The 17,823-nt window shown below is 41.0% G+C and overlaps 1 long non-coding RNA gene across 2 annotated transcripts in view; it reads left to right on the top strand.

Annotated features, from left to right (window-relative positions):
• Nucleotides 1–17,823, top strand: part of LOC140729470 (uncharacterized) — a 101,631-nt gene that overhangs the window by 24,370 nt on the left and 59,438 nt on the right. For both annotated transcript variants that reach the window (XR_012099333.1, XR_012099332.1), the window contains exons 2-3: nt 9,778–9,812; nt 14,350–14,539. This is a non-coding gene — a long non-coding RNA (uncharacterized lncRNA). The remainder of the gene's footprint in view (nt 1–9,777; nt 9,813–14,349; nt 14,540–17,823) is intronic.

Raw genomic sequence — 17,823 nt, 5'->3', positions numbered from 1 at the left:
CACAATAATAAAAAACACAATAAATATAAATACATTATACATACAATACATAAGATTAGGGCCAGCTGGTGGTGTACTGGCATCAGTGCCGAACTTCGGAGCAAAGGCTCCCTCCCATGCACACTTTCCATCTATGCTAAGTTGAGCGAAAAGCTAGCAACTCGGCCTCATAAAAATAAGAAAGCCTGCTAAAAAACGCCATCACGACAGCGTCCCGATGACGCTACTCGGAATTAAGGGCTTTCTTTTCTTCTGCATAAGATTAATAACATTGGAAGATATGACATTAGTCTGGATTGGTTGGATGATAAACCATACAAGGGCACTGGCAGAATAACTACAGTGGAACCATTTTCACTGTCATCCTGAGGACAGCAGATTGATTCTCCTCTGTGGTCTGGGGATCTCTAGATTATGGCCAGGTTGCTGGTCTGCAGTAACACCTTGCAAGCCATCTTGCAGTTCCAAGGGTAGCATTTCAGAAGCCCCAAATCCACATCTGAGACAGCTTCAATATGCAGTGCCTCAAAAAGGTGGCATCCATCATTAAGGACCCTGGCCAACCGAGACATGCCCTCTTCTTGTTACTACCATCAGGGAGGAGGAACAGGAATCTGAAGACACACACTCAATGATTTAGGAAGAGCTCCTTCCCTCCTCCATTAGAATTCTGACAGATCCTTTGTTTTGCTAGTCCTTCTTTTGCACCATTTCGAGTATATATATTATAATTTATAGTAATTTTTGTACCTTGCTGTCACAGAACAACAAATTTCACAACATATACTATTACAGTATACTTCCTCTGTTAAACAACACATTTCACAACATATACCAGTGATAATAAACCTGATTCTGGTTCACTGACCAAGGACCCACTAGAAATTGCTTCAATGGTGGCATAACCTTTTCTTAATGGTACAGGTGATGCTGTCATTCCTGCTTCCCTTGGAAGTGTTCTTCTTGCTTCTGGTCATGTGTCACCTTGACTTGCAAAAGCAAACCAAGCTGAATGTCATGCTTGCATTGGCATTGTTAAAATGTGTGCAGGAACATCCAGCATTTCTCAGAGATCGCACTCATTTTAGTGGAACATTTATATGGTACATTGCATTCTCCTATCATGAGGATGTAGGAGTGCCAAATACTGTGTAAGTGCTTCTTCCAAGTCTTCATGGAGATTATTTCCCTGTCAAATTTCCTCAGGCTAGAATGAGCCGACAATTACCTGCAACTGGTACAGGGAAAAGCACTTACCTTTTCAGAGATGCGTGCTGCCTATAGATGGGAGATAACTTGAGTGTTTAATATGGCTGCAGAAGCATCAAGTTGGTAGGGTTTCTGGAGCTAGCTAAAGGGGCCAGACTCTTTTTTTTTACTGAGGGGCTACATTTTCAGTCCGAATTTAACTTCTGAGAAGTCAGGATGTCATCTTGTGGAAGTTGACTACTGCTCTGCATGATGCAAATTGCTGATTACTTCCCAAATGCTCATTAATAGATCAGAAGTTCTGGTTAATAATTCTGGTCATGCCCGAGAACATAGGCACCATCCATTCAAACTCATTCATTCCTCTGTGTCTTTTGTAATCTATCAAAGTGTCATAATTGGACAGCATGTCATTGCTATTCTATGAGAAAGGAGCTGTAAATTTCTTACACTGAGCAATTTCACTTCTCACTTGGTTGCTGTATCGATTGGCAGCAAATTAATCTGGATTAATAATAATTCCTCTCCTAGTCTGGAAGGGAAACATAGTGATACGACACAGAAGTAACTCTAATCTTAAACTAATCCTATTTCCTTTCCCCCAACTCCCCTTCAACTCTTCCCGGATTCTACCACTCAGTAGCACACAAGGAGCAATTTGCAGGGGCCAGATCAACCTCCCAAACTGTATATCTGTAGGATGTAGGATGTTGGATCCCAATTTCCCTCAGGATCAATAAAATATGTCTGTCTGTCTGAAACTGGAGCATTTGGAAGAAATCCATCTGAATACAGGGAGAGACAAGAGACAGCAGATGCTGGGACGTGGAGCAAAAAGTAAACTGCTGGCAGGCCACAGGGAGAGTGTGCAAATGCCACATCGGTGTCACCCGAGATCAGGATTGAACTCAGTTTACTTAAGCTGTGTGGCACCAATTGTGCCACCCTGATGGTGTTGGGGATTGCCTGCTTTAAATTTACACATTTAAAGTTCAAAAGCTACATTATTATCAAAGTATGCATGTAGTATACAACCCTAAGCATATTGGTGAGTGTCGAATGTGGCAAGATTAGAGTTTTTGATAAGTGCCATTGTCAGCTGTTCAAAGCACTTCATGATGACTGGTGTCAGTGCTACTAGGAGGTAGTTGTTGTGGAGGAACCCCTAAGGCAGCTGGATGTCACCTCCCAGCAGCTCCTGCAGCCAAGCTGGTGCCAAACATATTACTTCACTTTCCTTTGGACTACACTGGTGAGGACGAGAGGGGGATCATGATAACTGGGTATCCCAGGATCTCCCCACCTTCCTCCCAAACTTGTGCCTTGGAGAGGTCACTTCAGTGCTGGTATCCATTGTCCTTTGAGCCAGACAGATGCCATCATCATCATGTGGGAAAGAAAACGCAGATATATATTAGAAACAAAAATCCCAGTCCTTCCCGAGCCTTGCGAAAAAAGAGAGATCTCTCTTCTGCTTGACTTACCGTGAATGACTAAATGTCAAATGTTCAGAACAATACAGAGCAACAACTATTCTCTATCCTCACTGAGCACTGAACAGAGAAGGGTGGTAGGCACATCCCAAAATTGTTAATTCTCCGCTGAGCACAGGCCAAATAATATTTCAATAATTTTTCACAAGCATTGTACCAGTAGGAGACTAAAAGTAAATCAATTTAGGGAAAGATTAAACATCAGATTTTTATTGACAATGGTATTATTCTGATTGGCTGTAAATTAGAGTGTAGAATTCTCAAAAACTTACCTGTTGCCTCTTTCTACCTTTCTGTTCCCAATGTGAACAATTCTGTTTGATAAGTCAATACAGACAAAAGATGTTGCAAAATATTTAGAGAATAGTGTGAAATGAGAAATAGAATTAAAGTTTCAGGTCACTGACTTTTCAATGATTGAAATCATTTAAACCAAGCTTTAAGTAGAAAAGTGGTCCATTTAGTCCATTACATCTTTTCTATCCACATTTTGCTGGATATTCACTAGAGCTTTCAGAATCAGAATCAGGTTTAATATCACCAGCATGTGTCGTGAAATTTGTTGTCTTTGCAGCAACAGTAAAATGCAGTACAAAATAATAGAAAAAATGTGAATTCCAGTAAGTATATATATAAGAGTTAAATTAACTAATTATTTTATATATATTGTGACGCTCTGGGGGTGGGGGCATGGTTGACAGCCCGCCCTTGCATTTCTAATGACCAGCACTGTTTATTGCTCCTGTGTTAAAATGCTTTTGTGGAATTATGGTGAGAAGTTCCAGTTCACTTATTGTTACATTTGGCTTGTGTTTTACCATTATTTGCTTGTGTATTTGTGGGTTACCCTAACTGTAACCAGGGTGTGTGATGGTCACCTTTCCCATCATTTTGAAACTGAGCTGTCCTCTCCCCAGGTTATGGACCCGGTCTGTTTTGGTGTCTATCACAATAAAAACTTGTTGAGTTACAGGGCTTCCTCGTCTGTCATTATGGATCAAATGCTCACCACTATATATATATACCTGGTGTTATGATTCGTCTAGTGTGGTAATATAGTGGGCAATGCTTGTCACTCTCCCTTTCAGCTTCCACCACTGGCTAGCAGTCTTGTGAAAAGGAGAGCTGAATGTGTAAGTCTCTCCCTGCCACTACATAGCCTCTCCAACAGCAAGCCTCACGTAGTGCCTCCTCACTGGCAATGCACGGAAATTGAACTACAGAGGGCTCAGGCTGAACTACAGAAGACGGGCAAGAGGTTTGGTCCCTGCACACATAACACGCAGGCCCACTGGTGTGTGGACACACCGAGTGCTCGTGAACCAGATCCTCAGCTATGGATAAATAGCCCTACTGCCTTGTGGGTAGTCTCGGGAAAGATGAAGGCTACGGGAGTAAATCCAGACAGCAAAGCCAGAGTGGAGCCCCTAAGGCAGATGGACATTATTGAACATCCTTCCAGCAGCTCCTGCAGCCAAGCTGGTGCCAAACACATTGCTTCATAAGCTTTCCTTGGACCACACTGGTGAGGCCGAGAGGGGGATCTTGATGATTGGGCATCTCAGGATCTCCATACTTACCGCCCAGGTTTCTGATAATGATGGTCATCACCCATATATATGGCAAATATATATACATATATATATAGATGCCAACTATATGTGTGTATACACATACACACACACACACACACACACACACACATACACACACACACACGCATCAAGACTGGGGGATTAATGGACAGTGGTTTGCAGAGGGATCTGCATCAGCTGGAAAAATTGGGTTGAAAAATGGCAGGTGGAATTTAATGCAGACAGGTGTGAGATTCTGCACTTCGGTAGGTCCAGCCAGGGTAGGTCTTACATAATGAATGGTAGGGCACTGTGGAGTTTGGTATAACAAAGGAATCTGGGAATATAGTTCATTGAAAGCGGCATCACAGGTAGGCAGGGTTGTAAAGAAAGCTTTTGGCACATTGGCCTTCATAAATCAGTGTACTGAGTACAGAAGATGGATGTTATGTTCATGATGTTTAAGACATTGGTGAAGACTAACTTGGAGTATTGTGTGCAGTTTTGGTCACCCACCTACAGGAAAGGTGTAAACAAGATTGAAAGAGTGCAGAGAAAATTTACATGGATATTGCAAGGTCTGAAGGATATAAGGAAGTTATATCCTAAGTTATAAGGAAAGATTGAATAGGTTAGGACTGTATTCTTTAGAACATGAGATTTGATAGAGGTATGCATAATTATGAGGGGTATAGATAAGGTAAATGCAAGGAGGCTTCTTCCACTGAGGTTGCTTGGGTCTGCAACCAGATGTCATGGGTTAAAGGTGAAAGGTGAGAAGTTTAAGGGGAACATGAGAGGAATCTTCTTCATTCAGAGGGTCGTAAGAGGGTGGAATGAGCTGCCAGCACAACGCTCGATTTCAATGCTTAAGAGAAGTTTGGATAGATATGTGGATAGTAGGGATATGGAGGACTATGGTCCTGGTGCAGGTAATTGGGAATAGGTTTAAATGGTTTTCATCATGGACTACAGGGGCCAAAGGGCCTGTTTCTGTACTGTAATTCTCTAAGACTCTAAATAAGTAGTGTAAAACTAATAATAAAGAACGGTAGTGAAGAAGTGTTCATGGGATCAATGTTCATTCAGAAATCAGTTTTCAGGGAGGAAGAAACTATTCCTGAATCATTGAGTGTGTGCCTTCAGGCTCCTGTACCTCCTTTATGATGGTAGCAATGAGAAGAGGACAAGCCCTGTGGGATGGGGTCCTTAATGATGGATGCCACCTTTTTGAGGCATTGCTTCTTCAAGATGTCCTGCAGAGGCTAGTACCCATGATGGAACTGACTAAGTTAAGAACTTCCTGTAGCTTATTTTGATCCTGTGCAGTATTCCCCTTCTCTCCATACCAGACTGTAATGCAGCCAGTTAATATGCTTTCCACGATATAGCTGTAGAAACTTGCTGAGTGTCTTTGAAAAACTTACCAAATGCCCTCAAGGTCCAAATGAAGTAGCACCATTGTGTGCCTTCTTTGTAGCTGCATTGATATGTTGGGTCCAGGATAGATCTTCAGAGGTGTTGACACCCAGGAACCTGAAATTGCTCACTCTTTCCACTTCTGAATCCTCTATGAGGACTGGTGCGTGTTCCCGCATCTTACCCTCACACATTCCAGTTTCTTCAGTCTTTCCTACAACAATTTTCAAATTTCGTCCCTTACTTGTTCAAATACCTCTGTCCAACAACAATTTCTAATGTGACAATTCTGAGTTTCTTCCATGTTTCCTGATGCTTCTCCAATCGATAATACCGAGTCTGCTTTTTGGAAGTGATTCGGCAGTCAGTGCAAAGAGTTGCTTACTGTCTATTGAGATGCTGTTGTTAGCTCTGAAAATCTCTCTGAGAATTCCACATTATCTTTGCATGTATGCATGAAAGGAATTCAATTTACCAACTCTTTGTGTGTGATTGTTCATTTTATTTTTTCGCTGAGTGCATTGTCACTGTGCTTTCCTCCACCAACCCTAAACCACTTCTTGTTATTGGCTGTTGTAAAAAAGAAAGAGATTTTTTTTCATCACTGTCTTCCTTTCAGCATGGATTTCCAAAATTAGACATAACTGAAACTGAATCTTCACCAGAGTCCCTCAGCTTTTCACTGCAACTGTGTTTGGGAAATCTGCAGAAATTGTACCATTTTTTCACAGCTTCCACAATGGATGCTCAAGACAATTCAGTCCCAATATTGCTAAATCTGACCATATCAATGAATGTGAAATACTATATTGTGTATTGTAGGAGTCTCTCTCATTAATATTATTTTCAAATTCAAACAGCAAATTAATTGCATACTTTCAAGAATGGTAATGCTTATGTCATCTTTTAAAATTATTCAGTCTACTGTCACAGGATATCACAAATTATTTTACACAATGTACTTATGTGACAATTCATCTGACTCCACACAGTAATTATTCTGAATTTATAATGTTAGAGGAACATCAGAGAGTTGAATAACAAGTTAATTTATTACTTAATATGTTGACTGAGGCAGGAATGCTGGTAGAATTTGGAAGTAAGTACTTTAGTGCTCCATAATATTTAAAAAGAATCAGAGATTTTTACCACAAAATATTCACCAGAACAGGCAAACAGGAAACACGAGGAAATCTGCAGATGCTGAAAATTCAAGCAACACACACAAAAAGCTGGTGGAACACAGCAGGCCAGGCAGCATCTATAGGGAGAAGCACTGTCAACGTTTCGGGTCCTTCATCAGGACTAACTGAAAGAAAAGATAGTAAGAGATTTGAAAGTAGGAGGGGGAGTGGGAAATGCGAAATGATAGGAGAAGACCAGAGGGGGTGGAGTGAAGCTAAGAGTTGGAAAGGTGATTGGCAAAAGGGATACAGAGCCAGAGAAGGGAAAGGATCATGGGACGGGAGGCCCAGGGAGAAAAAAAGGGGGAGAGGAGCACCAGAGGGAGATGGAGAACAGGCAGAGTGATGAGCAGAGAGAGAACAAAATGGGGAGGGGGAAATAAATAAATCAGGGATGGGGTAAGAAAGGGAGGAAGGGCACTAATGGAAGTTAGAGAAGTCAATAGATTCCTCAAAGTTACCCCACAAGCTGATAGGGTTGTTAAGAAGGCCAATGGAGGCTTATGGTGTGTTGGCTTTCATTAGTCGGGGGATTGAGTTCAAGAGCTGCAAGGTAATGTTGTATCTCTGGTTAAACCACACTTGGAATATTGTGTTCAGTTTTGATCACCTCACGATTGGAAGGATATGGAAGCTTTATCAGAATCAGGTTTAATATCACCGGAATATGTCATGAAATTTGTTAACTTTACAGCATCAGTACATATTAATAGAGAGAAAGAAAACTGAATTACAGTAAGTTTAATATATATTAAATAGTTCAATTAAATACATAGTGCAAAAAAGATGGAGATTAAAAAGTAGAGAGATTGTGTTCATTGGGTCAATGTCCATTAAGAAATTGAATGACAAAGGAGAAGGAGCTGTTCCTGAATTGTTGAGCGTGTTCCTTCAGGCTCTTGTACTTCTCTTCTGATGGTAGCAATGAGAAGAAGGCATATCCTGGGTGATGGGGGTCTTTAATGATGAATGCCGCCTTTTTGAGGCATCGCTCCCTGAAGAAGCACTGGACACTATGGCGACTAGTGCCCATGATGAAGCTGATTAATTTTTATCACTTTCTGAGGTTATTTCGATCTTGTACAGTAGCTGCTGCCCCCTCCTCCACCCCAAGCTACGAGGCTTCTGAACTCCCTGCCACATCATATTTGAAGTGTCACTGGTTAATCTGTTCTGTACCTTACAATATTTAATATTAATACACTTTAGTTTGTTATTTATGTGTGATTCAGCTGTAGATTTTATCCTTACCTTCATAAGTTATCATGTGTTATGTGCACTACTGCGTTTTACACTCTGGTTTGAAGAAACGCTATCTCATTTCTATATACATGATATGGTTATATACATTATATATAAATGTATATAGTTAAATGACACTAAACCTGACTTGACTTGACTTGAAAAGACAGTAATGCAGCCAGTTAGAATGCTCTCCATTGTACATCTATACAAGTTTGTGAGTGGTTTTTGTAGCATACCAAATCTCCTCAAACTCCTAATGAATTATAGCTGTTGTCTTGCCTTCTTTATGGCTGCAGCAATATGTTGTGTCCAGGTTAGGTCCATAGAGATGTTGACACCCAGGAACTTGAAATTGCTCACTCTTTCCACTTCTGATCCCTTAATGAGGACTGGTGTAGGTGTCCATAGTCAGTTCATTGGTCTTACTGACATTGAGTGCAAGGTTGTTGCTGTGACATCACTCATCTAGATGGTACATCTCATTCCTGTACACCCTCTCGTCACCATCTGAGATTCTGCCAACTACGGTTGTATCATCAGCAAATTTATAACTGGCATTTGAGCTGTGCCTGGCCACACAGTCATTGTGTAGAGAGAGTACAGCTATGGACTAAGCACATATCCCTGAGGTGCGCCAGTGCTGATTATCAGCGAGGTAGAGATGTCATCTCCAATCTACACAGCTTGTGGTCTTCTGATTAGGAAGTCAAGGATTCAATCTCTCGAAGGGCAGACTGATGCCGGCCCCTGAGACAGAGATCAGAGGTCAGTGATTACAGGGTCACCGGATGCTGCAGATATCCTCATAGCTGTAGCTTTATTCTCCCTTTTAAAGCAAGCAGGAAAGGCTTTATATGGAGTATAGGGGAGATTTACTAGGATGCTGCCTGAATTAGAAATTGTGTTTTATGTGGATAGATTGAGGCTTTTCTCTCAGAAGTGAAGGAGGATGAGAGGTGCTTTAAGAGAGGTGTACAAGATGATAAGATGCATAGATCAAGTGGATAGTTAGAGACTTTGTCCCAGGGAAGAAATGGCTAAAATGTGTTGGCATAATTTTGAGGAGGAAGTATAGGGGGGTGTCAAAGGTAAATTATTTGTACAGAGGATGGTGGTGCATTTTACACCCTGCCAGGGTGGTGGTAAAGGTAGATACATTAGGGGCATTTAAGAAACTCTTAGATGGGCACATGGGTGATGGAAAAATGAAGGGCAATTGTATGTAGCAGGAAGAGTAGATTGATATCAGAATAGGTTAAAAAGTTTGATACAACATTGTGTGCCAAAGGGCTTGAACTTGGCTGTTGTGTTTTATGTTCTATAAGATTAAATTGGCATTACTACAGTTTTAAATGACTGCAAGGAATATCAATCCAAAACATTAATGTTTGCACCACTTCTTAATGTATTTTCAGTTCTATGACATCAGACTCTAGAACAAAACATAAATTTAAATTGACAGCCTTTTGCTGATAAAAAGTAATATATTTGCCCTTGTTTAACCACAAAAGAAAATCTCAACAGAAAGCCTTAAAATATATTATATATATATGATACTTCTTTCTGAGTGATGTATATTACCATTGCTTTGAAGGTTTGCTTTGCATTGCAAGTCCACTTCTCATTTTAAATTCTGTTGTCTTTTGCTTTTAGGTGTCACTAATACCACTGAGATGTTTATGTCTAAGGTGAGATCTGATATAATGTTACTTTAATACTCTGCTAGAAAAAATAATTAGAAGCATTTGAAGAATCTGCACTTACTTTCACAGGATATCTAATATTTCTGGGGTCTTTGCGGTGCAATCATCTGTCATGAAGTTGCTGCCCTTATTTTACAGTGATCCTACATTGCTAAAAGTGATGTGCTCATGTATTTGGAATGTGCCATATCTGCTGCCAGAAACTGATAAACTATGCTCAGTATGTACCATCCGACCGGATGAATCATTAACCAGAGTGAATTTTCTTTTTGATGTCCATTGAATCAGCAGCGTGTTGGGAATGGAATACATGACAGCTGAGATAGCAAATGCATTTGATTAGCCATTGGAGTCAAACATCAAGGAGGGGGATACAACAGGTGATTGATACTTTGCCATTGAAGTTTGAGCCAACCAAAGGAGGGTTCCTAGTCCAAACTGTTGCTGTTTAGAATCTGGAGGCAGAGAAGGAAAACACTTTTCCTGCAACTCCACAATTGTTTGATTTAGAGCTTTCTTCATTACACATGTTAAACCATTAATAAACTTGCAACAAATATATTTATATTATGTAGGACAGTCCATGTTCCAAGCTTTCCCCGGTAATGCTTCCCAACTCTTCCTCAACTACATTGATGAACTCACCCCTGCTGAGCTCATCAATTTCACCAACTTTGCCTCCAATTTCCACCCGTTCCATTCTTGGTTCATTTTTTATAACTACCCCCCACCTTTCTCGATCTCTCCATCTACATCTCTGGAGACAAACTGTTGACCAATATCTTTTATAAACCTACTGACTTCCATGGTTATCTCCACTATATCTCTTCTCACCTTCTCTCCTGTAAGAATGCTATTCCCTTTTCTCAGTTCCTTCATCTCCACCACATCTGTTCCCAAGATACAGCTTTCCTTTCCAGAACATCAAAGATGTCCTCCTTCTTCAAAGAACCAGGTTTCTCTTTAGCACTGATGCTGCCCTCACCGACATCTCCTGCATTTCCTGGATATCCGCCCTCACCCCTAACAGTGGTAGAGTTTGTCTTGTCCTTGCCTACCGCCCCATAACACCCCATATCTAATACATCATTCTCCGCAACTTCCACCAGCTCCAAAGGAATCCTACCCCCAAGCATATCTTTACCTCATTCACCCCCCCCAACTCTCTGCTTTCTGCAGGGATCACTCCCTTCATCATTCCATTGTCCATTCGTCCCTCCCCACTAATCTCCATCTGGGCTCTTATTCTGACAAGGTGCTGAAATGCTACACCTGCCCATACATTCCCTCCCTACCTCATTCAGGACCCCAAATAATCCTTCCAACACTTCACCTGTGAATCTAACTGGGTCTATTATATCTGATCCTCCCAATGCAGCTTCCTCTACGTTGGTGAGACCCATTGGAAATTGGGGCACCTCTTCATCGTGCACCTCTGCTTCATCCGCCAAAAGCATCACTTCCCAGTGGCCCAACATTCTCATTCCCATTCCCATTCCTGTTCTGACATGTCACTCCATGGCCTCCTCTTGTAACATGATGAGGCCACTCTCAGGGTGGAGGAGCAACACCTTATATTCCATCTGGGTAGCCTGTAACCTAAAGACATGAATATCAATTTCTCCATCCGGTAACATTTTTTCCCTCACCCTCCCCTCTTCTTCTATTCCCCACTCTGGCCCCTTACTTCATCTCAACTGCCTATTACTTCCCCTGGATCCTCTCTTCCTTCCATTTCATCCATGGTAAACTCTCCTCTCCTATCAGATTCCTTCTGCCCTTTACCTTTCCTATCCACCCTCTGGCTCTACCTATCACTTCCAGCTATCCTCCATCACCTCCCCCCAACTTCCTATTCTGGCATGTTCCCCCTCCCTTTCCGGTCACGAAGAAGGATCTCAGCCTGAAACATTAACTGTTTATTCATTTCCTTAGAAGCTACCGGGCCTGCTGAGTCCCTCCAGCATTCTGTATGAGTTGCTTTGCATTCTTAGCATCTGCAGAATCTCTTGTGCTTATAACATTAGGAATGCTTATGAATATTTGGAATTACGCTCACAGCATGTAGATAAGAAAGCAGGGAACTGATTAAGGTGCAAAGTGTGTTTGTCTGCTTAAGTGAGCCTAGGGCCTCCATCCTCTCAGTTAATACTGTCAGTTCAACATGTCGGTATTCAGATAGTGAAGTAACTCTTGACCTGTGTCAGTTGTACTTATTTCAGGAATGTGACCTTTGCCACAGAAAAATAAACCTGTCTCAACCAATAGGATTAGTACATTTCAATAACTTGCCAATATTCTTGGTGGCCTCTTCATTTGTGAACCAAAGATTGACAAGTTTTTCAAGTAGGAAAATGAGTAAAAGGGGACTATTTTAGCTCACAAATTTTTGACCCCAGGATGAACTAAAAATTCAGTTGTTTCAAATTGTATTGAAGTTAAATTATCAAAGTGGTTGAATGAGTCAAGTTGCTTTGTGTCTACCCTGCCTTGGTTTGAAAGTAATCTGAGATGACGTAATAAAAGTATCACATATGATCTTCTTTAACTGTGTTATTTAGTGAATATACCTTCAGGAAAATCTTTCAGTCATTGAATAATGTCTTCTCACCAGTCACAGATTCAGAATCAGGCTATTATCATTGATTTATGTCATGTAATTTATTGTTTTGTGGCTGCAGTACAGTATAAGACATAAAATTAATATAAATTACAAAAGTAAGTAATTCATGTAAAAAAAATGAATAATGAGGAAGTTTACGTGGGTTCATGAACCACTCAAAAATCTGACAATGGAGAGCAATAAGCTGTACTTCAAACATTGAGTGTGGGTCCTCAGGTTCCTGATGGAGGTAATACAAAGAAACCATATGCTGGATGGTGAGGACCTTTAGGATCTCGTTGACGGTGGGCCTGAAAACACTTGCGGTCCTGTTCATTGGAGCCGCTATACCAGGCTGTGATGCAACCAAGCAGAACGCTCTCCACCAGATAGCTATAAAAATTTGCAAGAGTCTTTAGCGGCACACTGTACCAGATCTCCTCAAGCTCATAATGAAGTAGAGCCGCTGGCATGCCTTCTTGAAAAGTGAGCACAAATTCCAGCCTAATTCTGCAATGCAGTCAAGAGTAAGTGTGTAGAGTCAGAAGTGATAACATGAGGATGAGAGATTAAACTGAGATTCAATATTTTCTCTCTGGTGAATGCAAAAGATCTTCAAATATCATTTCAAAGTAGATGACAATCTGAGACTCGGACAATACTTATCTTTGAGTAAACATCTAAAGCAAATCATGGGTGATTATCTGACGACTGTTTGTGGGACCTTGCACTGCTCCAGTTATCTGCTGTACAGCAGTCTCTGCTCTTCCTTAATCAGTCCACTGTCTGTAAAGAACACTGGAGTTTGCTGAAGTTGTGAGGGTTTGATACTACATTTCCTACATGCAATGCAACAAAAGATTGCTTGGAAAAGTAAGTCACACCGCAGAAGTACTGGAAGGCACAATGAGAGGGCTCTAGGAAAACAAATTCTTTCCTTGCCCTTTGATCTGAAAGCCCCCTGAGCATATCTTCCTGTCAGGGATGCAGCCACATGAAATGTACTTTACAGAATAAATACATAGCAAGAACAAGGAAAAATAAAATGACACGTCAGGCAATGAAAATGTTGTGTATGTGATTTAGGTAATGCTGATGGACACAGATCATTGATTAGGAATAAGAAGGTTTTAATGCTGCTGGTTCAACAGGAATGTCATCTTTGGAATGCGACTGCTCAGGGTCGCGTAGTAAAGATTGTAATGTCAGATTAATATCCTGGCTGTTCATTCCATTACCTAAGGGGGTCATGGAAAAATGTCACAGAGCACTATCGCCTTCATATCAACAAGTTTAACATACTTATTCTGTCTGCTTATTATATATATCCTATAGATAATCATGTAAATAGTAATTTTGCCCAATTGCACTCTTGTTTAACACAAGTACGTTTATTGTGTTACAACTATCTGATGTCAGGTTTTTCTGTTACAGCTACACAGGAAGCAGCTTTTGTTTATGGGAAGCATTTTGTTAAGAAATCATTGTTCACCAATGTGAACTGGTCAAGGACAGCTCATGTTAGCTTCTCTGTAGGTCTCTGCATGAGATAGTTATTTAAGACCAGAAGAGGCAACAATAGACCTTAACAGGAAAGAAAATATCTGAAGATACAGAAGCATAATAGTCCTTGACAGAAAACTGAGGACTACTTAAAAATTAATAAAAAGATTTAAAAAGAAAAGAAAACTGAGGACTACAAATATAATGAAATTCCCACTAGGTCTTGTCGTTTCAAAGACAAAATCAGAGTCTCTATTGGCACCATAAATATTTTCCTCAGCCAATCTCAAGAGTTGAGTTGTTTAGATTTAATACACAAGCATTAAATATGATGTCTCATGTGAACAAACAGGATTGTCCCAGTCCACCAGATAGAGTTTCCCAAATACAGAGATCCATTTTGTTTCCTTTTCACAGAGAGGATGGAAGAGGATGGGAGAGAATGGAGGAGGATGGAAGAGGATGGAAGAGGATGGAAGAGGATGGAAGAGGATGGAAGAGGATGGAGGAGGATGGGAGAGAATGGGAATGAGCAGGAAGCTCATTTTACCTCACTGCATCCGGATTTTACCACTGAAATTCACTGCTTGAAGCAATTTGCAAAGTGGTAAGGTGATTTGCTCTAGTAAGTAGTATTGAGATTGCCACTGATTCTCCTTTAGATCATAAGACCTTAAGATATAGGAGTAGAATTAGGCCATCTGGCCCAACAGGTGTGCGCTGCCATTAAATCGTGGCTTATTTTATTTCGAACCTATTTTCCTAACTTCTTTTATGTCTTGCACTGCACTTCTGCCACAAAACAACAGATTTCATGACAAATGTCAGAGTAATATACCTGACTCTGATGCTGGGTTCCGAGATACAGAGAGTACACCCTCTTCCTTGGAAACCTTCCCTCCAGTGCTCTCTCTAAGGTGTGCACATATGCGCGCACACAGATCTTTTGCCACTAGTGCACAATAAAATTTAAACTGCACACAGAAGGTTGTCACCATTTACCTCATTGGCATGTTAATTATATTTCATGATCATACACAATCACATTTCCTTTTCCGGTTTCTGATATGGACAGTGTTGACAATGTGGAGTTTGCGATGATTTTTCTGCAGATTTTAGAACTGGCTTAGTTATACTGTTTTTATTGAAGAAATTATTGATTCACCATGTTGAATTCCAAAGAAGAAAAGGGGATGAATTGCAAATCATTTAAAGTGGAATGGCTTAATGAGACAGTAGTAACTGCTACACTGAAAGCTCATTAGGTCAGGAACATGCAGCTACAAGAAATATTTATGTTCAATTCAGTAACTGTTGTTACCTGCATGTATTGTCACAATGCAAAAGTTGCTGGAGAATTTGCAAGTGGGAAAAAGTGGAGTGATATTTGGAAACTTGACTTTTTAAAGAGTCATTTAGCAAGTGAATCAAATACGGATGGTGTGCAAAAGCTCCAGCCAGAAAATCCCTCATTACCTGCCATGTATATTTTGTGGAAGTGTCGATGAACGAGAGTGAAAATGATCAAACCCAGAGGAGATCAAAGTTCTTATTGACAGTGTTTTGCCAGCTGTTAAAATGAATACCTCCATATATAAAATTCAGTGTGGACATGTTGTTGTCACTGGGCAAAAAATTGCACAGCACTAGATTTTTGCAAATTAGAGGGAACATTGCACCACTCTGGGCAGTGGTGGTCACAGTAAGGTTCTGGATGTTTAGATACCATGAGAATGAAGGACATCCATGTTTCTTGGAAGCATAAGGCTGGCCAATAGAAAATTCTCCCGATGATCCACACACAACTGGACACTGACGGACTAGAAATCCTTCCTGTTGAGGGAAAGGGTTATTGATGGGAACCCTTCGAGATGACTGAGCACTCTCAGTAACGATCTGCACTCGTGAGAAGCCAGCAGAGTGCAGGCAAATCCCATGGCCCAAAACTGCCACCTGATGCTCTCCTGAGGCAGGTAGATGAAATCATCTCAATTACAGTGCCGCAGGGCCTGGCTGAGGTCTCTGAAGCTGCAACGAGCTGCAGACTGGGAGATGTAGCAGAGTTCTACATCGGCCACTTGTGGTGAAGTAGTTGAGAGTCGTTGTTGTATTAACCACCACGGGGCGTGCACTCTAAGCACGATGACGTGGTCAAAAGTCTCCCATATGAATGTCAAATATCTCAAGGGTGAGGAAAGCCTGAAGCAGTGAACATATTGCTGATTAGTGAAGTCTAGATAGGAGATAATATTTCTGAGGACCACATAGGAGTAAGTACTTTGCAAATGAGCACATTACTCCTACCTACCTACCTTGACAGTCATTGCCAGAATGAAGGCTCCAGTAAGAAGCTGCTGACAGTATTGTCACCACAGAGGCAGCCACTGAATAAACCTCTTACCACTAGATACTGTAGAAGGTAGTCGCTGTGGTCTTGAGCGGACGATGGACCAACCTCCCATTATCAGCACACTGTTAGGTTAAATAGACATAAACCTACCAAAGTAGCTCAGTCAGATTCCATCTCTGTTGTGACTGTTCAAGGTTGGCCGCAGGATGCAAAATCAAACACAAACTTCTATCAGCAAGAGAGGAAACAGCCATTTTGCAATTCATGACATCCTTACATGTGTGCCTGACACCAGAGGAATTTCAGAGACGTGAACAAAATTCATGCAAATAATTGGGTATGGCTTCAACCAGAAATTATGGCTGTCATGATCCAACCTGAGTTAAATCACTTCTATAAATTTCTTACCTATTAAGTCTCTAAATATTGCTGATACCAAATTTGTGTTCGCAGACTGGGAGGTTAGACAAACTTGATTTGTTTTCTCGGGAGTGATGGAGTCTAAGGGGAGATCTGATGGAAATTTATAAGATTATGAGAGGCATAGTCAGAGTAGACTGAAGGTACCTTCAGCCCAGGCTTGAAAAAAATCTAATATGACAGAAACACGAGGAAATCTGCAGATGCTGGAAATTCAAGCAACACACACAAAATGCTGGTGGAAACCAGCAGGCCAGGCAGCATCTATAGGAAGAAGTACAGTCGACATCTTGGCCCGAAACGTCAACTGTACTTCTTTCTAATATGATAGATCATGCATTAGAGTTGTGGGGGTCGGTTCCAAAGGGCAAGTGTTTTGCAAAATGGTGGATGCATGGAATGCTCTGCCAGAGATGGTAGTGGAGCCAAATACAATAGAGGTGTGCAAAAGGTTTAAAAGGCATGGGTATGTGAGAAATAGAGGAATATGGATGTTATGTAGGCAAAAAGTGTCAGTTAGTTAGGCATTTAGTTACTAGTACAAATAGTTCAGCCTGACACTGTAGACCAATGGGCCTGCTCCTGTGTTGTACTGATCTACATGCTATGTTTCAAATGCACCTTAAATAAATGCAGCTTAAAAATAGATGTTCTTAATGATCTATTTCTTTTCCAAACTTTTGAAGGTTGCCTGAAACCTTTGGTAAGACCAGCTCCATTAAGCTGCTTTAAGATAGCAAACAAGGGATATTTCACAAGCATAGAAAATTCCATTTATATATCTAACGTGACCTAGCGCCCACAGCTTGGAGGGAGGGCTCTAACTTCTCCATGTGTTGACTTGTCTAGAGGCCAATCAATAAAATTGCCTTCCTCCTTTCCCTTGGTATCTGACCTTAAGGAGATGACCTAGAAATTCACCCTCACTTCAAAAGCACATGTTGAAAAAACATTGTGTTTGTCCTTTGCCGCTTTGTTGCTGGTGCATGGATTTTGTGCAGGCATGTAGCTGTTTAGTCATGGATACTGACTGATATAAAAAAGGTGCAGGGGTGCATAGCTGAGGGGTCAGACTACACACTGATACACTGCTGCAAAGATTTGTAGGTAAGGACCATCAC

The sequence above is a fragment of the Hemitrygon akajei genome, chromosome 6 (assembly GCF_048418815.1).
Source record: "Hemitrygon akajei chromosome 6, sHemAka1.3, whole genome shotgun sequence".
NCBI lineage: Eukaryota > Metazoa > Chordata > Chondrichthyes > Myliobatiformes > Dasyatidae > Hemitrygon > Hemitrygon akajei.
The sequence above is the reverse complement of the archived record's forward strand: the minus strand, read 5'-3'. Positions and strand labels throughout refer to the sequence as shown.